The 14871-nt window shown below is 51.8% G+C and overlaps 1 protein-coding gene across 1 annotated transcript in view; it reads left to right on the top strand.

Annotated features, from left to right (window-relative positions):
* znf438 (zinc finger protein 438) overlaps positions 1 to 14871 on the top strand; it is a 341546-nt gene that overhangs the window by 325016 nt on the left and 1659 nt on the right. The gene's annotated exons all lie outside the window — the stretch shown is intronic.

Raw genomic sequence — 14871 nt, 5'->3', positions numbered from 1 at the left:
GTGTGATTTTTAATAACGCCTGAGAACCAAAAGACAGCAAGAACACATAGTACAGTCTTTAATCCCTCTTCGACATCCTTTGTGTCCAGAATTGTGATTTTCTTCTTAAGTAATACTGTCACCCCTCCTCCTTTTTGTCCTTCCAGATCTTTCTTGAACATCTTGTACCCAGGAATATTTAGTGCCCAGTCCCGCCCATTAGTGAGTCAGGTCTCCATTGTCATCAAAGCATCAAGGCAGCACGGTAGCATGGTGGTTAGCATAAATGCTTCACAGCTCCAGGGTCCCAGGTTCAGTTCCCGGCTGGGTCACTGTCTGTGCGGAGCCTGCACGTCCTCCCCCCGTGTGTGTGGATTTCCTCTGGGTGCTCCAGTTTCCTCCCACAGTCAAAAGATGTGCGGGTTAGGTGGATTGGCCATGCTAAATTGCCTGTAGTGTCTTAAAAAGTAAGGTTAAGGTAAAGGCATTTGCTAGACGGCAGGTGGAGGGATTCCCTGCGCTCCCCGCGAGGGGGGTGAGTGACAGGGTGCTCTCGGGGGTCAGGGTCGGGGAGGGGAAGATATCCGATATCTACAAGCTTATGCAGGAGGTGGAAGAGGCGTCAGTAGAGGAGCTGAAAACGAAGTGGGAGGAGGAACTGGGGGAACAGATCGAAGACGGGACATGGGCTGATGCCCTGGAGAGGGTAAATTCTTCCTCCTCGTGTGCGCGGCTTAGCCTCATCCAATTCAAGGTGCTGCATAGGGCCCACATGACTGGGACGAGGATGAGTAGGCTCTTTGGGGGTGAAGATAGGTGTGTCAGGTGCTCGCGGAGTCCAGCGAACCATGCCCATATGTTCTGGGCATGCCCGGCATTGGAGGAGTTCTGGAAGGGGGTGGCGAGGACGGTGTCAAGGGTGGTGGCATCCAGGGTCAAGCCAGGATGGGGACTCGCGATCTTTGGGGTTGGGGTAGAGCCGGGAGTGCAGGAGGCGAAAGAGGCCGGTGTGCTGGCCTTTGCGTCCCTAGTAGCCCGGCGAAGGATTTTGCTACAGTGGAAGGACACGAGGCCCCCAAGCGTGGAGACCTGGATCAATGACATGGCGGGCTTCATTAAGCTTGAGAAGGTTAAATTCGCCCTGAGAGGATCGGTGCAAGGGTTCTTTAAATGGTGGCAACCTTTCCTTGTCTTTCTGGCTCAACGATAGGGTACTGGGACAGTAGCAGCAGCAACCCGGGGGGGGGGGGGGGGGGGGGGGGGGGGGCGTTGATTATGTTTGCTTATTTTATTTAAATTTGATTTATTTAATTTTAATTTATGGTTAAGTTCTCTTGTTGGGGGGGGTGGGGGGGGAGTGGGATACAGGTGATGTTACGGTTTGGGGGGAATTGTGGGTGTTATGGGGCTGTTAGTTGCATATTACTGCTTGTTGCTATACTTGTTGTTATATTTTTATATTTTCTGTAAAAAATTCCAATAAAAATTATTTTAAAAAAAAGTAAGGTTAAGGGGTTGTTGGGTTACGGGTATAGGGTGGATACGTGGGTTTGAGTAGGGTGATCATTGCTCGGCACAACATCAAGGGCCGAAGGGCCTGTTCTGTGCTGTACTGTTCTATGTTCTATTTCCCTACATTGCTATTCAGCTCAGTTGGCTGGATGGCTGGTTTGTGATACTGAGTAAGACCAACATAAAACATAGAACAGTACAGCGTGGGTTCAATTCCCGTACCGGCTGAGGTTATTCGTGAAGGCCCCACTTTCTCAACCTTGCTCCTCGCCTGAGGTGTGGTGATCCTCAGGTTAAATCACCACCAGTCAGCTCTCTCCCTCAAAGGGGAAAGCAGCCTATGGGCATCTGGGACTATGGTGACTTCACTTTCACTTTGTGTGCCTGCAGCTCATTGACCTTATTTACTGTCCATTTGCTCACATGCGCTGTACACCTAATTTAGATCTGACTATATTCTCCCATACTCTGACCTCGCCTAATACTTTGAATTATTTCTTACTCTAGTGCTATCTGCCACTCCCAATTATTGTGCATATTGTTTTTCCTCTCTAGTGTGACCTCCTGGTTCTCATCAAGTTAGTTTAAACCCTCCCCAATGACAGGGTTATGGCCATAGAACATAGAACGATACAGCGCAGTACAGGCCCTTCGGCCCTCGATGTTGCACCGACATGGAAAAAATCTAAAGGCCATCTAACCTACACTATGCCCTTATCATCCATATGCTTATCCAATAAATTTTTAAATGCCCAGGGAAACTAAAACCACTGAGACTTAATGCAACTGTAAAGGGAATGTGATAAGTATAGGCATGTCTTCTAATTATTTAAAGGTAGTGATGAGCGCTTTGCTGTGCCGTATCATTTACTTGTGCACGGGTTATTTAAAGAAATGTTAAATACGTGGTGCATGCAGCAGCACCTGTTACTTTCAATTAGCACAGTAGATCTTTTTAATTGGGGTCTCGGTGCCTGGAATAGTATATTTTGCTGCAAGACACTGCTGTAGGTGCTTAAACAGCTGCTGGTAGCACCTTGCTCCTTAGTTTGTTCTTATTTAGTAATCCATCAAAATAATAAATGGATCGTGTCAAGAAGTGGTGATTTGGACCAGGTTTAAATTATTGCATTAGTTATTCCATGCCTCTCGCTCCGAATTATGACTAATGTGTAATCTTTTAGACCAGGTAGTTTTGTTCTTATTTTATATATACGATAACCTGCTTGTAAATTGAACAGGTTTTCAGCAGCGTGTGTTTCTCTGGGGAAAAGACCGATTCTGACTTCTTTAGTCAGAATCAATTAAATTCATCCATTTTTCTCCGCAGCATTTAGATGAACGCATTTTTCAAGCACAGTTCAAGCAGACAGTCGGGTCTCCTGAGTCATAAGCCTGTTGGGCCCTGGATACCCACTGTCAATTGTGAAAAATAATTCACTTTTGCACTTGCAAAGGGGGAATTTCAAACATAGTGAATTTAAGAGAAATGTATAAAGTGAAGTATTAAATACAGTTAACTCAGCAATTGAACTGGCTCTTCCCCCACCTCCCCGTCTCCCTGTGAGGTTTGCATATGAAGCCAAAATGGAAAGGTCCAGGAAACAACGTACTAACTGCTAGGAAAGATTTGTGGATGGTATGTGCATGGATATAGATACACATATAATCTCTCTCTCTTGCACACAATGTTCTTTTATGTGACCAGCACTGAGAGCAATTAAATTAAAATTGGAAAATCACCCAAATAGTGAAGGTGTTTCATTTTAAAGCACAGTATATTCAGCTGACAGTTCAATTACAGTGTGCTGCCAAACTTGGGGTTCACCATATTAAAGAATTTGAAAACGCGTCAAAATAAAAAGCAACTGCATTAGGTGAAACATTGCAAATACACTCTCATGTTTTATTAGAACAAAGAAAGGGCTACAGTAGATAAGAACTTAGTGCTCACAAATATTGCAGAAATGGCTCCTCAAAGGAGATGTGCACACGTTCTGTTCTTTCTCTCTCCTGAAAAATATAGAGGAAATTAATGGGCCATTTCTCTTTCGGTTGTAAGCCACTGATCCTATTGAACAAAACTGAAATGGGTACAGCTCAGGATGAAGAACTGTAATGTGGTTCATCCAAGACTGTTTCCCTCTAATCCTAATTTTTCCTGCTTAACTACAGTTGGGAAACCATTTAATAACTTAAACTCGGGGCAGCACAGTGGCGCAGTGGGTTAGCACTGCTGCCTCACGGTGCTGAGGACCCGGGTTCGATCCTGGTTCTGGGTCACTGTCCGTGTGGAGTTTGCACATTTGCCCCGTGTTTGTGTGGGTTTCCCCCACCACATCCCAAAGATGTGCAGTGTAGATCAACGAGGCGAAGGCTACAACATCTGCCTCAGCAGCCGTTTCCAACCCTGGCTGGTCCGACACCCCAAATATGGCCTCCCGGGGACCCAGGTCCAGTATCACATGCACCACCTTGGAAATTACCCTAAAAACCTCCTTCAAGTAATCCTCCAGCTTTGGACAGGGAAGTGGTTGATTCTTAAATGCTTTCAGGGATGGACAATAAATGCCGCCCCAGCCAGCGACGCCTACATCCTATGAATGAATGAAAAAAATGATTTGACCTTCAGGGGCAGTTAATAAAAGACTCTAGTTAAACTACTAAATGGTGAAAACATATTTCTCTTATAGCTTCAGTGCAGTAATTTCCTCTCAGCAGTATTTGTAACAAAATGATCAACTCATCCTTTTCAAATGAGTTCCAATGAGCATAATACTCAACAGAAATTTCTCCCGATGGGAGAGAAAATACTTTCCCATTTGAAAAACTCCAAATTTTGGGTATAGTGAATGGCAGAGGGCAGAAGAGAGGAGATGTTTTATGAGGTTTGGTACTTGAGGTTTTACAATGAAAAGTGCTGGGGTGGGTATATATCCCAGCATGCATTTGTACCTCATCAAGTGTCATTGGTGGCCCCTGTGAAGGTTTCTCTTTATTTAAGTGGGAAGTGGGACCATTAGTTTTTCCCATCCAACATTTTGTTTGAGGGGGTTGAAAATTAATACTAGTAAAAAGAGTCCATCATAAACCTTTATGTTTAATGTGCGCACGAGCATACGTTAGCGTCTCTTTCATTGGGTAAAGACTGAAAAACAAATTGTTGGTATCTGTGCATAATACACCTGTGCACAGCTTGGACATTTTAGGGTGGTTATTTATTATATTCAAAAGTTTGTCTGTGTAGGCAATGTTTCCCAGTGAGGGCAAGGTTAAACAGAGGGAGCTGGACATGAGGGTACACACCATGCTAACATGTCTGCCTTTCACCCCCTGCAGACATTGGACTTTGGAATCCAACCAGGAATGGTTACCTTCATCCTGACTACCGCAGCCCTGGGGGATGCAATGAGATTGTATGAGCAGGAGCTGCTCGAGGAGGGTCCTGCATCAGCAGAGCCTGCCCCAGAGGAACAGGAGCCAGCTAGTGAGGATGGCAAGACGATCGTCCAACAGGCCGAGGAGGAGGTGGGAAGGAGGTGCCGCATGAGGCCTCGTGTGTACAGGCACGCCAGCCATTCGAGGACCTGCTGGGCTGAGCATGCCGTCGAAGAGTCCTACTGAGCAGGGGCACTGTACGGCATATGGCACACCTGGATCTGCGGGGGCATGTGTGAGAACATCCGTTCCCGGCGGCTGTTAAGGTGATGGTCATCCTGAACTTCTGCGCCATGGGGTCCTTCCAGGTGGTGAGTGCGGACCTGTCAGGGATCTTGCACACCGCGGTGTACAGGTACATCCGTGCCATCACGGAGGCCCGATATGCCCAGGCGGCTCAATACAACCAGTTCACTGTGGAACGAACCCACCAGGATACCCGGGCAGGGGGTTCATCACCATCTTCAGGATGCCCCAGGTCAGGGGTGATCGATGGGATGTATGTCACCCTACGAGCAGTGGCCCATGGCTTGCCGGTCTTCACAAACCAAAGGTGCTTCCACTCTATGTGTGACCATGAGCTGCACACCATGCACATTTGCGCCCGATACCTGGATACCTGGGCAGTGTGCACGACGCCTTTATCCTGGCACACTCAAAGGTTCCCGACACCTTCAAGCGGGTTAGCTCCTGGGCGACAGGGGTTATCCATTACGGTTGTGGCTGATCATGCCTTCCCCGAGGCCACAGACTGACGCAGAGACCCGTCACAACGCGCCAATGCTGTAACCAGGGGCATGATCGAGCAGTGCATCGACGTCCTGAAGATGCGGTTCAGGTGCCTGGACTGCTCTGGATGGGACCTCCAGCATAGTGCTAGGAAGGTCTCCTTCAGCGTGGTCACCTAATATGTCCTCCACAACATTGTGCCACAGAGGGGGACATGCTGGAGGAGGGGGCTGAATGCCAGGCTTTGGCCGACGAGGAGGACGCGGAAGAGGGCCAGGAGGGGCAGGGCATGGGTCCCAGGCAGACCAAGGAGGCCGCAGAGCGTGTGCACCAGGGCCGCCACGCAGGGGATGCTCTAATCGCCTCCAGGTTCACCGACAAGACGACTTGCTCCGCAATAAGCTCTGATTGCTCCGTATCGTTCGACATCTGACTCCTGCCCATGGTAGCACATTCCACCATCCACATGGGTGATCCCTGTTGAGCTGACCGTTCCATCACACGGTCCCACTGAACCCTTGGGGTGGCGGAGGTGGGGCCGGGGTGCAGTGGATTTGGAGAGGGATGGGATGGGGCCGGGTACCGGGGCGGTGGCGGAGCTGGGGGCCCTGGCCCATGCCCACCTCCAAAGCTGCACACCTCATTTCCCCCTCACCCTTCTGCAGCCATCCCAGCCTCAATCCTCACATCCTACTGACCGAGCCCTGAGGCAGATTGAAATGTTTGTGCACAGGTATCTGTTGTGAAAAGGTGAACATTTTTGTACAAGTCTGAGCCCTCCCCTAACGCTATCCTATGTGCTAAACCCAGGCCAACTTAACTGATGTCTACCTTTCTGGCCATAAGTGCCCTAACGCTATGTCTAGATGGTTCCCCAGATGGTACATCAGGGGTGGAGGTGGCCTGCTGTAATTCCTGCCCTGTGACCTGGGTCCCCTTTGGCAGCAGTCCTGTGGATCGAGCGGGCCTGGATGGGTGGGCTCTGTGCCCACTGACCAGGTCTGTGCCCATCGCTCCGGCTGTCCCTATCCAGTCTTCTCTCTCTCACGGCGGTTGTGGGTCAGCTGCTTCCGGCGGTTGGGCGGGTGGGGGGGGGGGGGGGGGGGGGGAGAGGAGATTCAATGCACTGTGTGAGACCCTCAGACGTGGCAGCACAGAAGGTGGGCAGCAGGTAGCTGTGGTGGCCAGGGGACCTGATCATGGCGGCCGGTATGGGTGCTGGGATGTGGTGCAGCGTGGGGAGCGAGCACACTGCCGGTGGGTGGGGTTCAGTCACCCTCTGGGTGGGATGGGGGGGGGGGGGGGATGTCGGTGTTATGGGTGTTAGGGAGGAGGGGTTGGTGCCAAGGACACAGTGCTGCCTCCTCACCCTGGCTGCCCTCAGGAGGTCATGCAGCGTTTTCCGGCAGTGCTGTCCGGTCCGTGTGGTGGGGCCCACGGCGCTCACGACCTCTGCCACCTGCCCCCAGGATTATTAATGGATTATGAATTGATCCGCGACTGGCGCCAATTTAGTTGTCGTGGAAGTCCATCGATTCAGTCTCGGCCCCAACACTTAGTTTTAGAAAGGGAGAATCCTACTGTAGATCTTGTCAAAATATCCATTCATGTATATAATGAGATGCAGACAGGCAGTGATTGACACACAGGATGACCAATGAACACACAACACAGAACAACCAATCACCAGGCAGGACACCACCACTATAAAGCCCACAGGGCATTAAGACTCTCCCTGTCTCAGGACCCAGCTACTGAGACAGTCAGAGTGCACAAGTTAGTGAGCACTATTACCATGTGGTAGCTAGTAAGTCTGGTCAAGCCAGTAAGAGGTCACAAGTTGGATTAGTAGAGTGTCAACCCACAGCTGAACATGTACAACAGTCCGCTAGTTAAATAAAACAGTGTTGGATCATCTCCTGTGTCAGACGTCTGTTTCTAGCTTCCCTGCATCCAGTTGCAGTCAACGTCGAACCAACCTGCCGAACACATCATGGTACCAGAGTGCTATTAATCCTAAAGAACCTACCTCGAGTGAATCTGCAACAACCAGCAACAGCCGTCCAGCAAAATGGAAAACATCCAGCCTCCTCCGCAGTTCCGCATCTCCGGCAACCTCGCCGCCAATTGGAAAATCTTCAAGCAAAAGTTCCTCCTGTATATCGAGGCCTCCGACCTCAAGGCAGCATCGGATGCCAGGAAGATCGCGCTATTCCCATCGACTGCGGGGGATCACGCCATCCACATCTGCAACTTGCTTACGTTTGCCAATGGCGAAGACAAGACGAGGTTCAAGACAGTTCTGCTAAAATTCGACAGCCACTGCGGCATTGAGGTGAATGAGACCTTTGAACGGTATATCTTCCAACAGAGGCTTCAGGGTAAGGATGAACCTTATCAGTCCTTCTTGACCCACTCCGCATCCTAGCGCAGTCATGTAACTATGACTCGACGGCTGATTCCATGATCCGGGATCAGATTGTTTTCGGGGTCCACTCCGACTCCCTTCGGCAGCAGCTCCTTAAAATCAAACAGTTGACCCTCCCCGTCGCTATCGAGACGTGCGTTGTCCATGAGCATGCCAAGAATCGTTACTCCCACATCAGGGCGGCAGAAACTGCAAAGCTGGCCTCCCAGGAGGCAGAAAGGGTGCAGGCCATCGCAAAAATGCAAGGCCTGAGCATTGAGGAGAGTGGTCGTTTCGCGCGATTTTCCTGGCTCCCTACGCATGCGCGCCACGACCGGGTGGATGACGAGGCCGAAAACCCTAATTCGCAGGTGCATATGTCGGCCGACCGCACTGCGCATGCGCGATGGCACACGGAACGCGCTGACGTCAGCGTTGTGACGTGTCCGAATTGTGGCTCCGCCCATTTAAAGCAGCAATGTCCATCCAAAGGACGGCGATGTCTACAGTGTGGAAAGCCTGGGCATTACTCGGCCTTATGCAGGTCCGTTCCACCGATCGTCAGCCAGCGATCCCAGCTGCAGCGCAGACGTGTCCGCTGCGTACAACAAGGCATGCAGGATTCCGATCCTGACAGCCCAATGTACCCCGATGCTGACTGCCTCGAGTCTCCATATCGGGTGGGCATAATCACCACGCGCGAGCTGATCTCCACCGCACATGCAACCCGCCTTTCGATCCTCAATGTGGATCCCAACAATGAGTGGTGTGCTATCCTCACAGTCAACCAGGCTCGCATCCGATTTAAACTGGACACCGGCACGACTGCGAACCTCATATCACAGTCAGATCTCGACAGCTTCCAAGACCAACCTAGCATTCTTCCACCAATTTGCCTGTCCATGAGACTACTCCAATGGCAGCAATCCCGCCTGTCCACGGGAATACTCCAATGGCAGCGATCCCGCCTGTCCATGGGAATACTCCAATGGCAGCAATCCCGCCTGTCCACGGGAATACTCCAATGGCAGCCATCCCGCCTGTCCACGGGAATACTCCAATGGCAGCAATCCCGCCTGTCCATGAGAATACTCCAATGGCAGCAATCCCGCCTGTCCATGGGAATACTCCAATGGCAGCAATCCCGCCTGTCCACGGGAATACTCCAATGGCAGCAATCCCGCCTGTCCACGGGAATACTCCAATGGCAGCAATCCTGCCTGTCCACGGGAATACTCCAATGGCAGCAATCCCGCCTGTCCATGAGACTACTCCAATGGCAGCAATCCCGCCTGTCCATGGGAATACTCCAATGGCAGCAATCCCGCCTGTCCACGGGAATACTCCAATGGCAGCAATCCCGCCTGTCCATGGGAATACTCCAATGGCAGCAATCCCGCCTGTCCATGGGAATACTCCAATGGCAGCAATCCCGCCTGTCCATGAGACTACTCCAATGGCAGCAATCCCGCCTGTCCATGGGAATACTCCAATGGCAGCAATCCCGCCTGTCCACGGGAATACTCCAATGGCAGCAATCCCGCCTGTCCACGGGAGTACTCCAATGGCAGCAATCCCGCCTGTCCACGGGAATACTCCAATGGCAGCAATCCCGCCTGTCCACGGGAATACTCCAATGGCAGCAATCCCGCCTGTCCACGGGAATACTCCAATGGCAGCAATCCCGCCTGTCCTTGGGAATACTCCAATGGCAGCAATCCCGCCTGTCCATGGGAATACTCCAATGGCAGCAATCCCGCCTGTCCATGAGACTACTCCAATGGCAGCGATCCCGCCTGTCCATGGGAATACTCCAATGGCAGCGATCCCGCCTGTCCATGGGAATACTCCAATGGCAGCAATCCCGCCTGTCCACGGGAATACTCCAATGGCAGCAATCCCGCCTGTCCATGAGACTACTCCAATGGCAGCAATCCCGCCTGTCCACGGGAATACTCCAATGGCAGCAATCCCGCCTGTCCACGGGAATACTCCAATGGCAGCAATCCCGCCTGTCCATGGGACGCACCGCAATGGCAGCAATCCCGCCTGTCCATGAGACCCACCGCAATGGCAGCAATCCCGCCTGTCCACGGGAATACTCCAATGGCAGCGATCCCGCCTGTCCACGGGAATACTCCAATGGCAGCAATCCCGCCTGTCCATGAGACCACCGCAATGGCAGCAATCCCGCCTGTCCATGGGACCACCGCAATGGCAGCAATCCCACCTGTCCACGGGAATACTCCAATGGCAGCAATCCCGCCTGTCCACGGGAATACTCCAATGGCAGCGATCCCGCCTGTCCATGAGACCACTCCAATGGCAGCAATCCCGCCTGTCCACGGGAATACTCCAATGGCAGCAATCCCGCCTGTCCACGGGAATACTCCAATGGCAGCAATCCCGCCTGTCCATGAGACTACTCCAATGGCAGCAATCCCGCCTGTCCACGGGAATACTCCAATGGCAGCAATCCCGCCTGTCCACGGGAATACTCCAATGGCAGCAATCCCGCCTGTCCATGGGAATACTCCAATGGCAGCAATCCCGCCTGTCCATGGGAATACTCCAATGGCAGCAATCCCGCCTGTCCACGGGAATACTCCAATGGCAGCCATCCCGCCTGTCCACGGGAATACTCCAATGGCAGCAATCCCGCCTGTCCACGGGAATACTCCAATGGCAGCAATCCAGCCTGTCCACGGGAATACTCCAATGGCAGCAATCCCGCCTGTCCATGGGAATACTCCAATGGCAGCAATCCCGCCTGTCCATGAGACTACTCCAATGTCAGCCATCCCGCCTGTCCACGGGAATACTCCAATGGCAGCAATCCCGCCTGTCCACGGGAATACTCCAATGGCAGCAATCCCGCCTGTCCACGGGAATACTCCAATGGCAGCAATCCCGCCTGTCCATGAGACTATTCCAAAGGCAGCAATCCCGCCTGTCCACGGGAATACTCCAATGGCAGCAATCCCGCCTGTCCACGGGAATACTCCAATGGCAGCAATCCCGCCTGTCCACATTAATACTCCAATGGCAGCAATCCCGCCTGTCCACGGGAATACTCCAATGGCAGCAATCCTGCCTGTCCACAGGAATACTCCAATGGCAGCAATCCCGCCTGTCCACGGGAATACTCCAATGGCAGCAATCCCGCCTGTCCACGGGAATACTCCAATGGCAGCCATCCCGCCTGTCCACGGGAATACTCCAATGGCAGCGATCCCGCCTGTCCATGAGACTACTCCAATGGCAGCAATCCCGCCTGTCCACGGGAATACTCCAACGGCAGCAATCCCGCCTGTCCACGGGAATACTCCAATGGCAGCAATCCCGCCTGTCCACGGGAATACTCCAATGGCAGCCATCCCGCCTGTCCACGGGAATACTCCAATGGCAGCAATCCCGCCTGTCCATGGGAATACTCCAATGGCAGCAATCCCGCCTGTCCATGGGAATACTCCAATGGCAGCAATCCCGCCTGTCCACGGGAATACTCCAATGGCAGCAATCCCGCCTGTCCATGGGAATACTCCAATGGCAGCAATCCCGCCTGTCCACGGGAATACTCCAATGGCAGCCATCCCGCCTGTCCACGGGAATACTCCAATGGCAGCAATCCCGCCTGTCCACGGGAATACTCCAATGGCAGCAATCCCGCCTGTCCACGGGAATACTCCAATGGCAGCAATCCCGCCTGTCCATGGGAATACTCCAATGGCAGCAATCCCACCTGTCCACGGGAATACTCCAATGGCAGCAATCCTGCCTGTCCACGGGAATACTCCAATGGCAGCAATCCCGCCTGTCCATGGGAATACTCCAATGGCAGCAATCCCGCCTGTCCACGGGAATACTCCAATGGCAGCAATCCCGCCTGTCCATGGGAATACTCCAATGGCAGCAATCCCGCCTGTCCACGGGAATACTCCAATGGCAGCCATCCCGCCTGTCCATGGGAATACTCCAATGGCAGCAATCCCGCCTGTCCATGAGACTACTCCAATGGCAGCAATCCCGCCTGTCCATGGGAATACTCCAATGGCAGCAATCCCGCCTGTCCACGGGAATACTCCAATGGCAGCAATCCCGCCTGTCCATGAGACTACTCCAATGGCAGCGATCCCGCCTGTCCATGAGACCCACCGCAATGGCAGCAATCCCGCCTGTCCACGGGAATACTCCAATGGCAGCAATCCCGCCTGTCCATGGGAATACTCCAATGGCAGCCATCCCGCCTGTCCACGGGAATACTCCAATGGCAGCAATCCCGCCTGTCCACGGGAATACTCCAATGGCAGCAATTCCACCTGTCCACGGGAATACTCCAATGGCAGCAATCCCGCCTGTCCACGGGAATACTCCAATGGCAGCAATCCCGCCTGTCCATGAGACTACTCCAATGGCAGCAATCCCGCCTGTAAGTGGCGACATCTCCTGCTCCACCTCTGCAGCGAACGACAAGAATTTGTCGCCCGCCTTAAAGACACAGGGTGCGATTCTCCCAAAACGGGAGAAATCGTAAGGCTGGCGTCAAACCCGGGCGGGTTTGACGCCAGCGCGCCCCTTCCCGACCGGGAACCGATTCTGGTCCCCGGTCGGGGCTAGCAGCCCAACGCCGTAAGCTCCGGCATCACGGGCTTAACGAATTTCGTTAAGCCCGCTTGCCGGAGTTAGCGCCGACTGACGCGTCATATGACGTCAGCCGCGCATGCGCGGATTGGAAGACTCCAACCCGCGCATGCGCGGATGACGTCATCGCGTATTTGCGCGAAACCCGCGCATGCGCGGGCCGGGATGCCCCTCAGCCGCCCCGCGAATGGATACTGCGGGGCGGCGGAAGGAGAAATAGTGCGCGGGCATCAGGCCCGCTGCCCGCGATCAGTGCCCACCGATCGCGGGCCCATGGCACCCTTGGCACGGCCGTGGTACTGCCGTGCCAATCGGTGCCATGGTTATAAAAAGCGAGTTGTTCCCGCCGTTTTTACGAACGGCCAGACCAGGTGTGTTTGCCGTTCGTAAAAACAGCCGTAAAGGGCTGGGACTTCGGCCCATCTATCAGCTGTGAATCGCTGCCGGCCGTAAAAAAACGGCGGCAGCGATTCGTGTCGGGAGTTGGGTGGGGGGGGGGGGGGGAGAGAATAGCGGGAGGGCGGGAAAAATGTCGGGAAGGCCCTCCCGCTATTCTCCGACCCGTCGTGGGGGGCGGAGAATCGCGCCCTGAATCTATAGACTTAACTCTTGTAAATTTTGTTTAGTTTGCTCTGTATCTGCACGATAGACACCTTCCCATGTACATATGTTCATTAACTCACCATTTGTACATAGTCAGGCATGTATATACCTTCTCGTTCCAAAATGTATTTTTAAAAAGGGGAGATGTCATAATTTCCACTCATGTATACAATGAGATGCAGACAGGCAGTGATTGACACACAGGATAACCAATCAACACACAACACAGAACAACCAATCACCAGGCAGGACACAGGGCATTAAGACTCTCCCTCTCTCAGGACCCAGCTACTGAGACAGTCAGAGTGCACAAGCTGGTGAGCACTATCACCATGCGGTAGGTAGTAAGTCTGGTCAAGCCAGTAAGAGGTCATCAGTTAGGTTAGTAGAGTGTCAACCCACAGCTGAGCATGTACAACAGTCCGCTAGTTAAATAAAACAGTGTTGGATCATCTCCTGTGTCAGACGTCTGTTTCTAGCTTCACTGCATCCAGTTGCAGTCCACGTTGAACCAACGTGCCTAACACATCAGATCTTTCATTACCCATTTTTAAAAATGTGTCTTTGGGATGCAGCCGACCTTGACAAGGCTGTCATCATTGCCAATCTCAACAGATCTGAAGAAAATGGTGGTGGTCAGCTTTCTTTTTGAGTTGCTGCTATTCTTGCGTTGATGGTCCTTAATATTGACTCAGCAACGATGAAGGAATGAGGATAAATGGCCAAGTGAGGATGATGTGTAAGTTGAAGGAGAACGCGGATGTTAGTGTTCCCACCACATTGCTGCTCTTGTCCGTGCTGCTTCCTGGAATAACATGGTGCATGGTGCAGTGAGCAAATAAATTGCAAACAGGAAGGAAAATAAATACAATCAAATAAAAAATGTCTTGTGGGAAGTTTATTTATGTTTTGAATAACATTTAAACACCGTTCTGCTTCAAATACTTTGTGTTCCATGGAACATGAGCTTCAATCCACATTCTGGTGAGCATAAATAATTACTTGTACTGCAGCCCTCCTAATTAGATCTTGCAGCACAGATGTTAAATATTTGCATATTAAATTATTGCGCTGGTCAGAGGCATTTAGCAGAGCTCTGAAAGTTCAGAATTAAGCTGTGAATTACTCATTGTTAAAAGGTGAAATACATGCGCATGTACATTTTTTCCACCCAATGCTGCAGATATCTGCAGAGTTCTTGCATTACAATATGGAGGAGAGAAAAATCCCACCTGCTCCCAAAGTGCATGTGGTAGGGAATCAGGCCTATGACTTGTGTCTCACAGTGCTCTCAGTTCTGAGTTGGTAGCTTGGTCTGCCACATAAAACATTCATTAGCATCTGCATTACATTGTACCTAAATGCATTTGTGCGCAGTGTAGGATTTCCACTGCCCTGTAAAGCTTTTTGAATGATTGCCATCTTATATCCCCGGTTACCTGAGATCACCACTCATGTTACACGTGACACCAGTGAAAGCAGCGAGCTGCTGTTAAAATATTTAAGTGGACTCTTATCTGTACAAACAGGGGAAATTAGGATTGTAATTATACAGGGCTAAG

Source organism: Scyliorhinus canicula, chromosome 5 (genome assembly GCF_902713615.1).
Source record: "Scyliorhinus canicula chromosome 5, sScyCan1.1, whole genome shotgun sequence".
Taxonomy (NCBI): Eukaryota; Metazoa; Chordata; class Chondrichthyes; order Carcharhiniformes; family Scyliorhinidae; genus Scyliorhinus; species Scyliorhinus canicula.
The sequence above is the reverse complement of the archived record's forward strand: the minus strand, read 5'-3'. Positions and strand labels throughout refer to the sequence as shown.